The sequence below is a fragment of the Quercus lobata genome, chromosome 5, assembly GCF_001633185.2.
Source record: "Quercus lobata isolate SW786 chromosome 5, ValleyOak3.0 Primary Assembly, whole genome shotgun sequence".
NCBI classification, from domain to species: domain Eukaryota; kingdom Viridiplantae; phylum Streptophyta; class Magnoliopsida; order Fagales; family Fagaceae; genus Quercus; species Quercus lobata.
In genome coordinates this window covers 64,953,779-64,970,569 of record NC_044908.1, presented here as the reverse complement: position 1 = coordinate 64,970,569, position 16,791 = coordinate 64,953,779, and the positions used below count along the sequence as shown (strand labels likewise).

At 33.2% G+C, this 16,791-nt stretch overlaps 1 long non-coding RNA gene across 4 annotated transcripts; it reads left to right on the top strand.

The window, feature by feature from the left end:
* The first annotated feature begins 10,672 nt into the window (after positions 1-10,672).
* On the top strand, positions 10,673-15,360 carry LOC115989123. Of its 4 annotated transcripts, none has more exons than XR_004091811.1 (3): positions 10,781-11,029; positions 11,128-11,736; positions 14,934-15,360. It is a non-coding gene; the product is annotated as an uncharacterized LOC115989123 (long non-coding RNA). The 4 variants fall into 4 exon arrangements; XR_004091813.1 differs by lacking the exon at positions 14,934-15,360 and having other exon boundaries at positions 10,802-11,029; positions 11,128-11,414; positions 11,622-12,252; XR_004091810.1 differs by lacking the exon at positions 14,934-15,360 and having other exon boundaries at positions 10,673-11,029; positions 11,128-11,565.
* Positions 15,361-16,791: the final 1,431 nt, after the last annotated feature.

Here is a 16,791-nt window from a genome sequence, read left to right as displayed (position 1 = left end):
GTTGGATTTTTATTGGTTGATGGATTTCGTGGGTTGTAATTCTTTTTAACGTTGGAATTGGGTTAGCAAAATTTTCAATTCAATTAACATGACCTAACCATATTATTAATAGTTTAAAAGAAAAGTAAAAAGAATATGTGCTCTAAGCCTATAATAGACTAAGACTAGTTTTTTTAAACCTTACTACACCCATAGTTTTTAGCATCCTATTTGAGGAGTTACAGGCACCAAAAGTGGTACCTTGATTACTTTTTGAATGAAAGTCTAACTTTGCTTATTTTCAAGGTTTTAAACAAAGCTTTTTGAATTGTCATGCATGTTAACCCATCTAATCAAAGCTCATGTAGTGCCCTTTCTAGTGGCATCTCATTTTCAAAAATTTGATAGCATTTGACCAAAGTAAATAATAATTTTTAACTACTCCAACACATAGCCAAAATTTTACCAAGTGTTAATTCAATTGCTTGATTTTATGATATTTTACCCAATTAAATCTGATTTTGCTACATAAGCATTCAAAATGAAAGGAATGCCACCAAAGATGGAGCCACATTTAGGCAAATCAAAAGGTCCAATATTTGGACAAATCTCAAATAAACCAAGTCAAACCTATTTAAACTGATATTTTTCAGTATTTGCATGAAATTTTTGATATTTTACATCTTTTTTTGGGGGAGGGCGGGGGAGGGATCAGCTTGGTTGAATAGATTTTTAGCAACTCAGGTACAATTGGTGGTTAGATAGTAATGTTACAGGTGCCCCTGTTGTGTGAAAATTGGCAATTAACTAGGGCAAAATGAGAAATGAAAATGGGTATGACATTTAACTATACACTAATGGTTTAAAAAAAAAAAAAAAATGATATCTTCCTTTTTAAGTAAAATAGAGAGGACAATAACCAATTACTTGAGCAAAAAAGTGATAATTTTGCATTGGTCTCTTTGTCGCTAAGAAAGTGAGTTCTCTCCCTTCTCTTAGGCAGTAGAAGTGTATTTTCCCTTCCAAGGAAGGAGAGTTTTGTCTCTCTAAGGTAACTAGTTTACTTTGGAGCTAGTGGGTTTTTTCTTGGGTGTTTTAGTGAAACATCGTTAGTATCCAAACTAAGCAGCTAAGACAATGGAGGACTTGGTAGAAAAATGGAACTCCTTTTCTCTTTCAGAGAGGGAGAAGACAGGTTTTGTTCTTCAACGGGACCAACAAACGGGAGAGTTCATGCTTGCTGCACAGTTCCTGACTCCACACTTTCTCAACATGGAAATTATGGCACAAACCCTCAAACAACTATGGAGGTCCACGAATGGATTTAAGATTCGCAATCAAAAGGATCATCGTGCTTTGTTTGTTTTTGACAACTTGGGAGATGTGGATTGGATCCTAAAGAAACAACCTTGGAGTTTCGACAAACATTTAGTCATGCTGTAAAGATACAACTCAAATATCCCTGTACGTGATCTTGTGTTCAAAACAACTCTATTTTGGGTTCAAGTCCATGATATCTCGGTGCACTTCATGACGAGGGCTGTGGTTGAAGAAATATGTGACATAATTGGGGAAGTCCAAAAGTCAACGGGGGCAGTTGACGAGGAAGGTGGACATTTCATAAGGGTCCATGTCCTTATTGATATATCACTCCCACTATGTCAAGGCAAGCTTATTACAATGGAGGATGGAGGTAAAATATGGATCGACTTCAAGTACGAGCGTTTGCCTAATTTTTGCTTCGGGTGCATACGTCTAAACTACAGTGACAAAAATTGTGAACTGTGGATTGAGAGCAAGGGAACTCTCACATGCCAGAGTAGCAACAATTTAACTTGGCTCTGAAGGCAGCTTCATATACTTCAATAGGGAAGGATGTTATTTACGTTTCGGGTTATTACGAGAAAAAGAAGCCTAAAGCTCATGCCTTACCCTAAGGTTTTCATGCACAGCCAAGCTCATTGGAGGGGAGAGTAAAGAGCGGAGGTCTGGTGGAGGAGCAACCAACAGAAATGGTCACCAAAATTATTGCTGTTGGTACTAATAACATTAATGTGTGTGAGCCGTTGAATAATAAAAATGTGGGAAGGGAAATGCATTGCAATCTGATCGAGATACTCAGCCAAATCCGAACTCAATATCATCCAAATCACCTCCAATAAATGCTCCTAATTTTGACGAAGTGAATAAGGAATTGGAGAATTTAATTCCGAATTCGGTTACAATGATTGAATTATTTGATATTCAAATCAGGGAGATTGATGAGGCATTAATGACTTATGGGAATAATTCGGATGTGAGGGAGACACCTACGTCAGCAATTAATAGGGTGACTCACCCTCCAACTCAACATGCCATCTTAGCAGAAAACCAAAGTGCACACTAGGAAGGAAGTAGGGCAACACGAAAAAAAAAGTCACAAACTATGATAGGAACAAACATAGTCGAGGAAGCATGGAGAAGGCAATGACTAAGGTGAATGTAGAAGAAAAAATTGGTGGAAAGAGAAGAGGGGTTTTTCATTTGGAGTTACCAAGCAAGCATAGGCGGGTTTCTAAGGATGAAGGTGTATCTTTTTATTCAATGGTGGAGGCTGATGTTCAGCCCCGCCAATCACAATGAGTTGCTTAATTTGGAACTGTCGTGCGTTTGGGAACCCATGTACATGGAACGAGCTTGCAGAAATGGTGCGGGCAAAAGATCCCTTTATTGTGTTCTTAGCCAAAACATGGGCAGATGAAGCAAGGTTAAAAGATGTGAAGAGGAAAATTCAATTTGAAAACATGTTTGTATCACTAAGGACTACTAGAGGTGGCGGATTAATTCTATTTTGGAGGGAGTTAGTTAATATCTCAGTTGTGGGTTTTGATAAGAATCATATTGATGCCATCATAAATAAGAATAAAGAGAATGAGTGGCAATTTACTGGTTTCTATGGTGAACCGGACACACACAAGCGAATTAAATCTTGGGATTTGCTTAGAAGTTTAAACCAGAAATTTAGAGTGCCATGGTTATGTGCGGGTGATTTTAATGAGTTGGTTCGAAGTGAAGAAAAATTGGAGGGTAACAGAAGAAGTTACAATCAGATGCAACTTTTCTGGGATGCAATTAACACATGTGGTTTTACAGATCTTGGGTACATGGGTTCTAAATTCACATGGAGCAAACACTACAATAATGGGTACTCAATATGGAAGAGACTTGATAGAGCTCTATACACTTCAAATTGGCTCAATCTATTTGCTGGTACAAAGGTCAGCCACCTTACATGTACAACATCTAATCTAACCCCGCTATGGATTACTCCAAGTGATATACCTCCCCTTCTCGTGGCAAGGCTTTTCTGGTTTGAAGAAATGTGGTTATCAAATAAAGGGTGTGGTCGAGTAGTTGAAGCGGTATGGAGGAATACTGTCTCCAATGAGGCCAAAACTCAGGTGTTAAAAAAAATAGAAAAGTGTGGTCTTGAACTCATTCAATGGAGCAGGAAAAATTTTGGACATGTAAGAAGAGAACTTGTGGAGAAAAGAAAATGGTTGGTGAAAGCCAAACAGGAAACAAGGCAGAATGGTAGTAATTATTGGGTTAGGGAGCTGAAATTGGAGATAAATGAGTTGTTGGCTAAGGAAAATACAATGTGGCGGCAGTGAGCAAAAGCACTCTGGTTGGCGGAGGGAGATATGAATTCAAGGTATTTCCATAGCTGGGCTACTAAAAGGTATCAAAGAAATAGAATCTTGGGCATCCAAAACTCGGTGAGGACTTGGGTAACACACCCAGTTGCTGTTGCCAAGGCTTTTACTGACTTCTATCAAGACCTTTTTGCCTCATCAAACCCGAACATTGGAGCTTCAATGTTGGATCATATGGAAAAAGTTGTTACCAATGATATGAATGCCATATTGTCACAAGAATTCATGGAATGGGAAGTAGAAGCAGCTATCAAACAAATGGCTCCTTTAAAAGCTCTTGGCCCTAATAGTATGCCTCATCTTTTCTATCAAAATTATTAGTCTTTTAGGTGATGATGTTTCAAAAACAATTTTGTCCTATTCAAATTCTGCCTCAATACCCCACCCCCTAAATCACACTTTTATAACTCTAATCCCAAAAACAAAGAACCCAATTGCTATGTTTGATTACCGTCCTATTAGCCTTTGCAATGTACTTTATAAAATTTTTTCTAAGGTCCTTGCAAACCGGTTAAAAAAAATTTTTCCATCCATTATAACCGAACACCAAAGTGCTTTCATGAAACACCGTTTAATTTCGAATAATATCCTAGTTGCTTTTGAAACTTTACATAGCATGATTACCCACAAATCCCACAAATCAGGTTATATGGCGGTAAAATTGGACATGAGTAAGGCTTATGATAGAGTTTAGTGGTGTTTTTTGGAGGAAGTGCTGAGTAAGATGGGGTTTAATGAGCAATGGATTGCTCTCATGATGACTTGTGTCAAAATAGTCTCATATTTAGTGCTAGTAAATGGGGAACCAAAAGGATTGATCCATCCATTAAGGGGAATTCGCCAAGGCACCCTCTATCTCCTTTTTTGTTCTTACTATGTATGGAATGACTAAATAGTCTTATCTTGAAGGCAGAAAATGAAGGCTCTATCCACAGATTTGCCTTAAATAGAAGAGGCCCAAAACTAACCCATTTGCTCTTTGCAGATGATAGCTTACTATTTTGTAGGTCAAGCAGGAATGAATGCCAAAAAGTGTTGGAAATCTTGGTTGCCTATGAAAGTATGTCGGGGCAAAAAATTAATAGAGGCAAAACTTCCATCTTCTTCAGTAAATCCACCATCGAGGCAATGAGGACAAAAATAAAGGACACTTTGGGGGTTCCTAAAATTCGACATTATGAAAAATATTTGGGCTTACCCTCACTAGTTGGAAGACATAAGAAGGTTAGCTTTGACTATATTAAAGAAAGAGTGTAGAGGAAATTGCAAGGTTGGGAAGAAAAATTACTATCACAAGTAGGGAGAGAAGTTTTGATCAAGGCGGTGGTGCAAACCATCCCCACATATACAATGTGTTGTTTCAAGCTCCCTGTTGGTCTTTGCAATGAAATTAAGAAGCTAATCTGAAGGTTTTGGTGGGGTCAAAGAGGAGACCGTAGGAAGATTCATTGGGTCAAATGGGAGGACATGTGTGAACCAAAATCCAAAGGGGGTATGGGGTTTAAGGAGCTATCTTTGTTCAATGATGCTCTCTTGGCGAAGCAAACTTGGAGGCTGCTACATAATCAAAATTCCTTGTTCCACAAAGTGTTCAAGTCCAAGTTTTTTCCAAATTGCTCAATCCTAGAAGCAAAGGAAGGACATGGGGGTTCGTACGCTTGGAAGAGCATTTTAAAAGGAAGGGAGGTGATTAGGCGAGGTACAAAATGGAGAGTTGGGAATGGGGAAACAATAAAACTGTGGGGTGGAAAGTGGCTGCCTTCTATGAATACCCCATCAATCCATGGACGCCTCACTGCAGAGTTGCAAGAAGCTAGTGTAAGTTCTATTATAAACCCGGTCACAAGGCAATGAGATACAAGGTTGCTGTATAGTATGTTCAGTATGTGGAAGTCGAGCTGATTCACATAATCCTTTTAAGCTGAACCAATGCACCTGATCAATCTGGGGAGTACATTGTCAGGTCGGGCTACTTTTTCCTCAAAATAGAAGCAAGAACAACATCCACTGGAAGCCATAATCATGCCGAGATGCTTAAACTTCTGTGGAAAAAAAATATGGAAGTTGTCACTGCCCTGTAAAGTCTGAAACTTCCTTTGGAGAGCTTGTAAAAATGCGATTCCAACGATGAAAAATCTGCACCATTGCTGTGTGGTTGATAATCCGATGTGTTCCCTCTATTCACAACACAATGACGATGTCCTTCACTCATTATGGTCTTGTTCGAGCCTTACACAGGTTTGGAATGAAGACACGCAATGGAGTTTCAAGGACCACATGAATTTCCAAGATTTTTCTCAATTGCTTCTCCATTTATTCAATTCATATTGCAGTGTTGAGCTTTTTGCAATGCAGGCTTGGACAATTTGGTGTAGGAGGAACAAGGTCAGAGCGTCACCCTCAGGCTTCGCTTTGAATCTTATATCACAGAGGGCAATGCACTAATGGAATACAGGTCTACTCAGCCATGGAAAATTCTAACAGGTCTCTTGAACAGACCATGCACAAGCTGGTCACCACCTCCTGTGGGATGGTATAAACCAAATTTTGATGCAGCGATCTTCCAAGAAGATGATAGAGCAGGTGTGGGAGTGATAATTCAGGACAATAATAGTCTGGTAATGGCCTCCTTATTATCACAGAATATACAGCTCGCAACTTCGGTGGTGGAAATGGAAGCCATGGCAGCCATCCGAGCCATTGAAGTCTCCTATGAGCAGGGTTTTGATAATATTATCCTTGAAGGTGATTGTTAGACTGTCATAAGGGCCCTAATAGATCCATCACCATCATTGGCGTCTTTTGGTTTGCTGATCCGAGATGCACAACAATAGGCATATCTGCTTAATGGGGTTAGATTCCCACATGTGGGTAAGGAGGGTAACAAAGTAGCTCATAACCTTGCTAGACATACACGTCATGTCATAGGTTTTTATGTTTGGATGGAGGATGTTCCAGTCCATTGCTTAGATGTTTATTAGGCATACATGTCATTATCTTAATAAAATTCAAGTCTTCTTTCTCAAAAAAAAGTAATAATAATAATAATAAATAAATAATATAATCAAAGACAATACAAATCAATATCATTCAATATAAAATTTAACTCCCACATAACAATTGTTTTTCTTTTGAAATACTTCAATTAACATAGCTTCTAAGACTTAAATACAAGCTAGTAAAACTCTGGTAATATGAAGTCATGAGCCAATCTTGAGATTCCTCCAATTCTATCTAAAACCACATCACGCTAAAAAAGTGAAACACAACAAAGTAAATATATGGATAAAGGATAAGATAGAATAATATGATTCTAGTAAGACATGTAGGAGGTCAATTATCTAAAAATGATGTTTAATAAACAAAAGAAAAGCAATATTATATAAAGTTTATTCTGTTTGCATTACTAGGTTGAATTAGCTTCTTTCTCAAAAAAAAAAAAAAAAAAAAAAAAAAAGAAAAAGAAAAGAAGAAGAAGGTTGAATTAACTTGCTTATCGTATTTGCAATAAGGCTTTTATATCATTCCTTAACTCCTCATCAAATTAAAAATTAGGAATTTTAAAGTATATGATTATTGCCCATTAAAATCTTCTATAAAGGGCCTGTTTGGTTAGAAAGGTGAAAAAGTGGGGGATAGAAATAGGAAATGGATAGAAAAGTGATAGAAGAGATGTAATTTTCTCTCGTATGTCTTTTGTTGGGAGGATGGAAAAATAGAGAGATAGAAAACTATAAAAAATGAAGTTGGTATAAATTTACAATTATGTCCCTATTAAATAAAACAAAAAGCAACACAATTTTTAATACATATTTTTTTAATTAAAAATTTGTTATAGACACTTCACTTTATAAACAATTATGTCCCTATTAAATAAAACAAAAAGCAACACAATTTTTAATACATATTTTTTTAATTAAAAATTTGTGTTATAGACACTTCACTTTATATATATATCTATATATATATATATCATATTATATATAATAAAAGTTAGGCTTAGACGTTGTGGTTGTGCCAAGTGGCTTCACCAAATTGCAGAAATTTTAATAAATTTTTTGATTTTAAGAATAGATATATACATATTTTTTGGATAAATATGACAAATCAAGTAATAAAATAAAGTAATATTTGATTTACAACTATAGCAGTTGTGTTTATCTAAAATGTTATCAACAAAGTCTAAAATCAATAGACTCTTCATCTAATCCTTCTTTTTTTTAATTTAAATTATATTATCACGTGTAACAAAAAAGCAAAATACGTACATAGTACATGTTAAAGTTGAAAAAATAATCTTAATTAAAAAAAAAAAAAAAACCAACAACATAGTACATGTTTCTATGATATATATATATATAATAAAAGTTGGGCTTAGACGCCATGGTTGTACCACGTGGCTTCACCAAATTGCAGAAATTTTATTAAATTTTTAGATTTTTAAAGAACTAAAAAAGGATAATATACTATGAGGACTCTAATTTATTCTTATCATTAAATAAAATTAGATTTATGACTACCATGACTCTAATTTATTCTTATCATTAACTAAAATTAGATTAACATTGTTTTTTATTTGTTAGGTCAATATACGGAATGGATATTAGAATGAACAAAAATGTTAAATAATGTAAATAAAAATTGATGTTAACCTTTTGTTTTCTTCACTTTTTTATTCTATCTTATAGCTTCTCTCTCTCTCTTTTTTTTTTTTCTTTTTTTGTCACCATAGATCCCGGGATGATCTTAATTTTCCAAGTGTATAAATTCTAGATGATGTTAATCTTCTTCTTTTTTTCAAAGAAAGAGGATAGAAGATTAAGTTTGGAGTCCAAAAAAGAGAAACTACTTGATTCCCTATGAAAAGGAATTATACTTCTTCTCCACTAATTGGATAACAAATATCCAATATTCCAATCCTATACTCTTCTTTAATTTGGAAGATTATAAATTGTAGTTTAGATTTTCTAAACACATATTGAACAATTCAATTACAAAGCATTTTTTAAAAAAAAACTACGAAACTGAAAGATCCCAGCCCTAAAGACATTTTTATAGTTCAATTGTTTCTCCATACATTGAGAATTCTATATATGTTGTTTGTTGAAAGTCCTACTCCATATTATCATTAGTATTTCATTAGTTATCTTCATCGATCCTTCTCTTTTTTCTTCCTCTCCTCATGTGTAGACTACATGATTTTTTTAATATTATTTTTAAGTAACTGTTTTGTTTTATCTGCTAATTTATTTACTTCTTCTTCTTTTTTTGAGAAACTGCTAATTTTTTTACTTACAATTCAATCTACTAATTTTTTTGTTTTCGTTTTTACATTATGGTTACAGAAGATTGTGGAGAAAAATAATTGAATGCGATTGAGGAAGAAGACGGGCTTCCCTTACAAGCATAACATCAGCAATTTTGTAGCAATACTCACACTCGAAAAAAGCCTCAAACTTATCCGGTAAACAAAAACCATTAAATGGATTTGTTTTCAAATATTAATCTCTCTTTGTCTTTATGTTTAATCTCGAAATAATTATTGAACACACCCAAGAAAATATTATTTGCAGACCACAAGGTTATCAAAGTTTATACTTTATAATGCTTAAACTATCACAATTTTTTTCTCTTTCACAAGGTACGACTTTAATTTCTTTAACCTTATTGAGATAATATGATATACTTTTTTCATGTACAGCCTAATCCTAGATTTAATCACATCATTGTGAATATATATATATATATATATATATATTATTCATTTACTCAATATTTCTCAAATTAATTATCTGGTATATAAGTTAGGCTTAGAAGTCGTGGTTGTGCCAAGTGGCTACACAAAATTGAAGAAAAATCAAAGAATTTTTTAAAATAAAAATAAAAATTAAATATTATGTATATGACTATATCCTATTATAATTAGGATTTCTAATTAACGTGGTTGTTGTTATCCCATGAAAAAAAAAGGAATAAAAAAGGTCATATTTTTATGGATAGAATGAAAAAAAAAATTGTTGATATCAACATAATGTAAAAATAAATAAATAAATAAAAATAAAAACACGTGAATGACGCCATAAGGATATAAGATAGAGTTTTTTTTTTTTTTTTAAAGAATATTTATTGTTATGGTCCCATTTGACGTAAAATTTAAATCCTATTGAAAATAGAATTGTTAATCAATGTGTTATATTACCAAACTAAAAAAAAAACGTGATTGATCTGTAAGGAAATAGAATATGATTTTTATATATTTATTAAAACCTAATTATCAAATGTAGAAATTTAAAAACAAAATAAAATAAATACACAAAGAACAAAACTAATTTATCCTAAGAAGTGATAAAACAATAGAATAAAGGTTGATAAGAACAAATAATATGTTATATTTATCTAAAAAATCATTGTAATTAAAATAAAATAAAAACCCACAAAGAAGAAGAAGTTGTTATCAACACAACTTTATCCAAAGAAGTTATAAAGCAACTAAAAAGAAAAGTACAACTAATTTGTAATAATCTTTTGCAAAAAAATTGTACGTTTTCTCTCTCTTAAAATTCTATATCAATCATCACAAAAGTAGGTACAATCTAGATACAATTCGTAATATTAAGAATGAAAGGTAAGGAAATTTGTGTTATTAATATGTTCAATCTATCATCCTATCATAATCTCAGTCCAACAACAAACAACAAAAATTAGTGATTCTTATACTTATTTTCTTTAATAGGAATTGAAAGCTAATTCTTAATACTTTTGAAATAATGCTGTTTTTTATAATCTATATTTAACATCAAAATATATTTTTTAATTTATATATGATTTTTTATCAAACATTTAATTTACATATGATTTTTTTATTAAGCCGTGCATCGCACGGGCATAATACTAGTCTATATCTATATATATATAAAAGCAGAAACTGAGAGAAAATGAGTTCCTAAAATAAAGGAGATAATGACAAATAGAAAAAGTTCCTACCTAAAATTCAGACATGTGTAACTTTAAAAAGCGATACATTATATTCTTTCATAACGCTATAACACCGTTTAAAAGCGATAAATTATAATTTTTCACTACTGTTTGAAGCCCTCTTGGTATAAAATAAAACTAACCGGTTAAGACAAAAAAAAACTAAAGAAAGATTGCTACACGGAGAAAGGAGAAAGGGAGACCGAGAGAAAAGTGAGACAGAAAAATAGAGAGGCAGAGAACGGAGAAGGAGAGAGAGATCGAGAGATCAAAAACTGCAGTTTGCAATCAAGAATGAAAAGATGTCTCTCACTTCCTGTTAGATTTTCTGCCATCACCGTAAGCCTCCACTCGCTACCCGACCATCGGAATCACTACTGGTAAGTTCTGTTTTAAATTTAAAAATTTAGGGTTTTGGGTTTTTATTTGGAGAATCAATTGGGTGTTAATTATGATTTAGATTGGTATTTTGGGTCAGATTTGGTTTTGATTAAGGGAAGGAGACAAAAAAAAAAAGTTTGCGGCACAATGGAGATTCGACTGAAACTGAAAGGTCAAGAAGGATTCCCCAAATTTTCTTTTGTTGGATTTATATTTTGGGTTAGAATCCAATCCTACTTTTAATTTTGATTTTAGGTTTTTGAATGTTTTGGTAGATATTTAGATTCCAAAAACAGCGATTGATAGAGATCATAAGGCAGAGAGAGAAACATTTGAGGACTGCCATTACCGCCATTCTGGCCTTCCACAATCATGATTCATCCGGTCTCTCGCTGACTTGCTATCAACAAGTTTCGATTTTGTAAAACATTTTTTACTTTTTGAGAAAGAAATTGGCATTAAATATTATTTAGGCTTGGGATTGTTTTTGCTATACGTATTTGGCTGAGATTAAGGTATTTTCATTATTTTGCTTTGATTGTTTTTGCTTAAACCTTATGACTGACTACCTTTTGCTGTTTACATATAAAGAAACCGAAACATTTAGAATCAACATTAAGAGAAAGTTGGTATCTGTAAGTCACGCACAAAGACGAAGAGATGGACAGCGAGAAAGAGGAAACAGAGTATTCCCACCCATTGGCAGGTAAAGCTTTTAAATAAAAATAACAAATTCGGCTTTAAAGTCTAGAATTTGGGTTGGAATCCGTTTGAACTAAAGTCTTTTGGTTAGAATCAAATAGTTGCTTTAAGAGATTTATTTTATTTTGGGTATTTGTGTTAGATTTAATTTTGTTTAGGGTTTTTGTTTTTATAAAACATCAATTGACTCAAATTTAAACTTCGCTTTTAAGATAATGTGGTGTTGAAGAACTCGCGTGGCTAACATGTTTTATTCTTTACAAATTCTCATCACAGTTTAAAAAAAATCATGTGGGTTGCATGTTTTGTTCATTAAGAATGATACTGCAGTCCCATGGTTTTTCCTATATTTGCTAGGGATTGACAAACGATATTTTAATTAGTTCATGCATGTGATTTGTATAGTGTATATTAGGTTATAGTACCATGGTATCTACAGAAAGGAATAGCTCATGAGATTAATGTTCATAGTTTTCCTACTTTTTTTTTTTTTTTTTACTTCTTTTATCTTTATGTTTATTGCCTAAGGTTGCGTTTGGATTGGGCGTTTTTTGCCCAATCCGCGTTTGCGTTTTTCTATTTTTTTTTTTTTTTTTTTTTTTTTTTTTTTTTTTTTTTTCACGCGATTTTCCCACAAGCGGCTACTGTTCATGCACTGTTCAATGAACAGTAGCCGCAAACTTTGACTTTTCAAATTTTTTTGGACCAATCACAGCACATCGTGTACTGTTCACGGACCCACAAATTTCACTTTTCAGCAACTTTTTCATTAAAAATGGGTCCCACGATACTATTCACACATTTAAAAATTATTTCGCTACAGTGTTTTTCAGTTTTCAGTTTCAGTTTTCAGTTTTCAGCGGTATCCAAACGCACCCTAAATGGTTTCCTTTTTTTGTTGCTGCCAAACCCACATGAAGAAACCATGTTTGAATGAGACATCTATAACTGATGAATTTTCACCCTGCCAATCCTGTTTTGAATGTACTACCTATTATATGATTTATATCATTATCATATAAAATATGAGTGGGGTGGGGGGTTAAATTGTGCTGCTTCTTATTTGCTAAATGCTTACTCTAAGTTTATACCACATGCATGTTTGAGTCTAGGAAAATCCTTATCCTTTGTTCTGTGTTTTAGGACTATGCATGATTTTTCCTCCTCCCTCCCTTCCCAACCAAACACCCCCCCCCACCTACCAAAATTGCCCTTTTTTTTTCCTCCCCAAAATCATCCCAACCAAACATGCCATAAGGGATTACTCTCCATGAGGCACAACATATAATTATTAAGGAGAAATTAGTTAAGGTCTTGTAGTGTAGATTTCATAACATATACACATAATTACTTAACTTTTATAATATAATCCAAAAATTCAAGAGATTTTTTTTTTCCTTGTAAAGCATTTCAAAATATTCACAATCCATTCAAAGAGTGCCATTGTCTCAATTAGTAATAATTGAATGCAATTAAAATTTTTATTAAATAATATTAAAAAAAACAAGCTTTGTCCTCCAATTTGGAAGAATTATAATTTCTATTATATTTTACAATATCTATGTGGGAATATGAAAACAAGAGATATAATTTCACAAAAATCCATTTTAAGAGTTATATAATTGATTCATTTCCAAGAAAAGTGAATTATGAAACCAGGGACTTTGAGGAAGCATATCAAAATTGTGCCACCTACCTGATAGTTAGTGAAACTCTAAACCCAACTTAAATGGTTAAAACTTACAGGTAAGTCTTTTCTCTATTGGGTAGAATTTGGTTCCTAGTCTAAGCCAAGTTGGAAATCATTTCTCAAATCACAATCCATGAAACTAATGGCTTAATTTTAGGACCATATTTGTGATGGAATTAATCTAAGTGGCTTGATTTCACGAAAAGTAATTTGTTGCTTACAAATATTTACCACATAAAGAAATGGAGAATCCTCTTGCATTTGAAGTACGAACAACAATTTAGGAATTTTTGACATGTTCTTGATACCATTGAAATAAACACTCTCCCACAAAGCATATTCGTTCCATGTTTTTGGAAACATGTTGCAGTACCTTCTAAAATCCTTTCATACAATGGATCATGTTGATGAATCAGGGACATGCAATTATTAAAACCACCAAACACACAAATTATATGGGCTTTATGGTCCACTTCTTAAATTTCCTTACAACTCTCAATTTGTTCTTCAAGGCAAAGAGAAAATGGGCTATGCACATTATCAAGCTTTTAGAGATGAGAGAGTAACATTGGAAGTGATGAGAGATGAAATGAGGTAGAGAATAAGGATAACCAACTCCATAATCACCACTATTAATTTTCCCATAAATTTCTTCATTATTGATTTTGGACCACTTCAGAATTTTTTTTTTTTTTTTAATTTACTGAATTTAAAATTTAGAATAATAACTCTCCCTTAATTCAATATGACTTATATACATTTGAATGATTAGAAACACTTGAAAATAATAACTTTATAAATTGATATATTTTGTAGTGATTGTGACTATTTGATGTATGTTTGAACTAAATTCAGAAAAATAATTCTCCCTTAAACCCTGTGTGATGTATATACAATTGAAAAATCAGAAGAATCTAATCTATAAATTGATCTATTTTAAAATATCTTTATTCAAAGAAGCATTGTTTAAGAATTGTGACTTTTTTATACATGATATTTTTATGTTAATTAGCTTCTAGAATAATTAGTGCCTTTTAGTTAGGATCACAAGGTTTTATAATAGTTTTTATGTTAATATTTAATTGGGAAAAGCCAAGCATACTTTTAATAGTACAATTACTTTATGTATGTTGGTTTTGGAGGGAAGCGAGATCCAATGGTTTTGGAGGGAAGAAAGTATATGTGAAAAGAATGGGTTGTTAGAGCAACCGCATCAGTTCGTGCAACATTCCTGTCTATTTTGCATCATAAAACATACTTTTTCTATTTTACATACCCACTTTTACAAAACACCCACATCAGTTTATCTATTCTATCATCTATTTTATTTAAATAATAATATTTCTTTAATTTTTTATTATATCTAACAAACCACTACCCATATGGCCCTACCCACTTTTTTCTTTCTTTTTTTCACGCCAACCCTCTCTTTTTCTCTGAACCATCTCCTTCTTTCTTGTTTTCCTTTTCCTTCTTCATTCTTCTCTTTATTCTTTCTTTTTCTTCAACAGATTTCTCAAACTCAAACCAACCTCACCGCTGCCATCATCACACTGCCACCATCATCACACTCCTGCCAACAACCCAAGTCAGCCCCAGTTGCAGCGACCCACCACCACCACCTCCGATCTTGATGTAGTGCTGCATGCTCCCCACTTGACTTCATCTTGGTTTTGGTTAATTTTGGAGTTTGATTTCATCTGGTTCTTGCTGGTTCTGTGATGGGTTATTGCTAATTTTAGTTTTTGGGTTTTTCTATTATGATGGGTTATTGCTAATTTTAGTTTTTGGGATTTTGTATTTGGGTGGTACCACCTTGATTTGTGGTTGAGGTTGGGCAGGTTTTGTGATTTTGTTGTTGGAAGAAGATAGGGATCGGTGGTTGAGGTTGGGGTAGGGGTGATTTTGTGGTTTTGTTGTGAGAAGAAAACAGAGGAGAAGAGCAAGATGAAAGGGGAGAGAGAAAAAAAAGAATAAAAAAATCATTTGCACATGAATAGTAACCGTGCATATGCACGGTTATTGTAGCAATTTTGTATATTTGCACATTTTTACAAGCACTAATGTTGGTGTTTTTTGAGGTAAAATGTGCAAAATTGAGCACTTTTGTATTTTGCAAACTTTTGCACCCACTAGTGCAGTTGCTCTTACAATTGATGATAGTGTTTTGTGTTACAACATGCAAAGTCCACTTTGATTATTTTAAAATTAATTAATTAATAATTTTTTCATTTAAAACTTACATCATATGATTTCCTTTTTTGGTTGCAAATTTTGATGGACCAATGAACATCTTGTCTTCTTCTTAACAGTGTGCATGGGTTGGGTTGGGTTGGGTTGAGTTATTTATTCAACCCAACCAACCATGGTGCCCAACCTAACCTAGCCCATAAGAATTGGGTTGGACCTATGGATTGGACATTTTTTTTTTTATAAAAAAATTATTATTATTATTATTAAATTAGGTATTAGAACAACACCATCACAAATTTGAGTAGAATAATCTTGAGCATAACAACAAACCAACACAAATTATATGAGAAGAACTTAGAGTTTGGATTTTATTTAGGAAGAGGGGTAAAAAGTAAACAAAAAAATTGTATAATATATTTTTAAATATATATTTTAAATTTTAAGTATATATTAAATATAAGTGGGTTGGGTTGGGTTAGGAGGATTTGTGAATATTATTACCTGAATCCAACCTGACCTACTGTAAATAAATAAATAAATAAAAAATAAAATTCACAACCCAACACAACCAACCAACTCCTAAAAACTAACCAAACTTGACGGTTTGAGTTGGTTTGGGCCAGTTTTGGTTGGCGGCACTCCCTTTTTTCTTCCTTTATTCCCCTCGCGGCCACCCCTATTGGACTAGCCAATAAGCATGGACATGGATTTTTTTTTTTTTGAGAAGGTGCATGGACATGAATTTGAATATTAGGAAGAGGGGTAAAATGTAAATAACAAAGTTGTATAATATATTTTTAAATATATATTAAATATATGTTTTTTTAATTTAATTTTAAGTATATATTAAATACAGGTGGGTTGAGTCAAGTTAGGCATATTTGTGAATATTATGACTTGAATCCAACATGACCTATTGTTAAAAAAAAAAAAAAAAAAAAAAAAAAAAATCACAACCTAGCACAACCAACCAACTCCTAAAAACCGACCCAACTTAATGGTTTAGGTTGGATTGGGCCGGTTTTGGCTGGTTGGCGACACACCTTTACTTGCCTCGGCCACCTGCGGGCCCCTATTGGACTAGCCAATGAGCATGGACATGGATTTGAATTTGAATATAATATAGACTTGAGCTTGCATTTTTTTTTTTTTTTTTTGATAATGAGACTTGGGCTT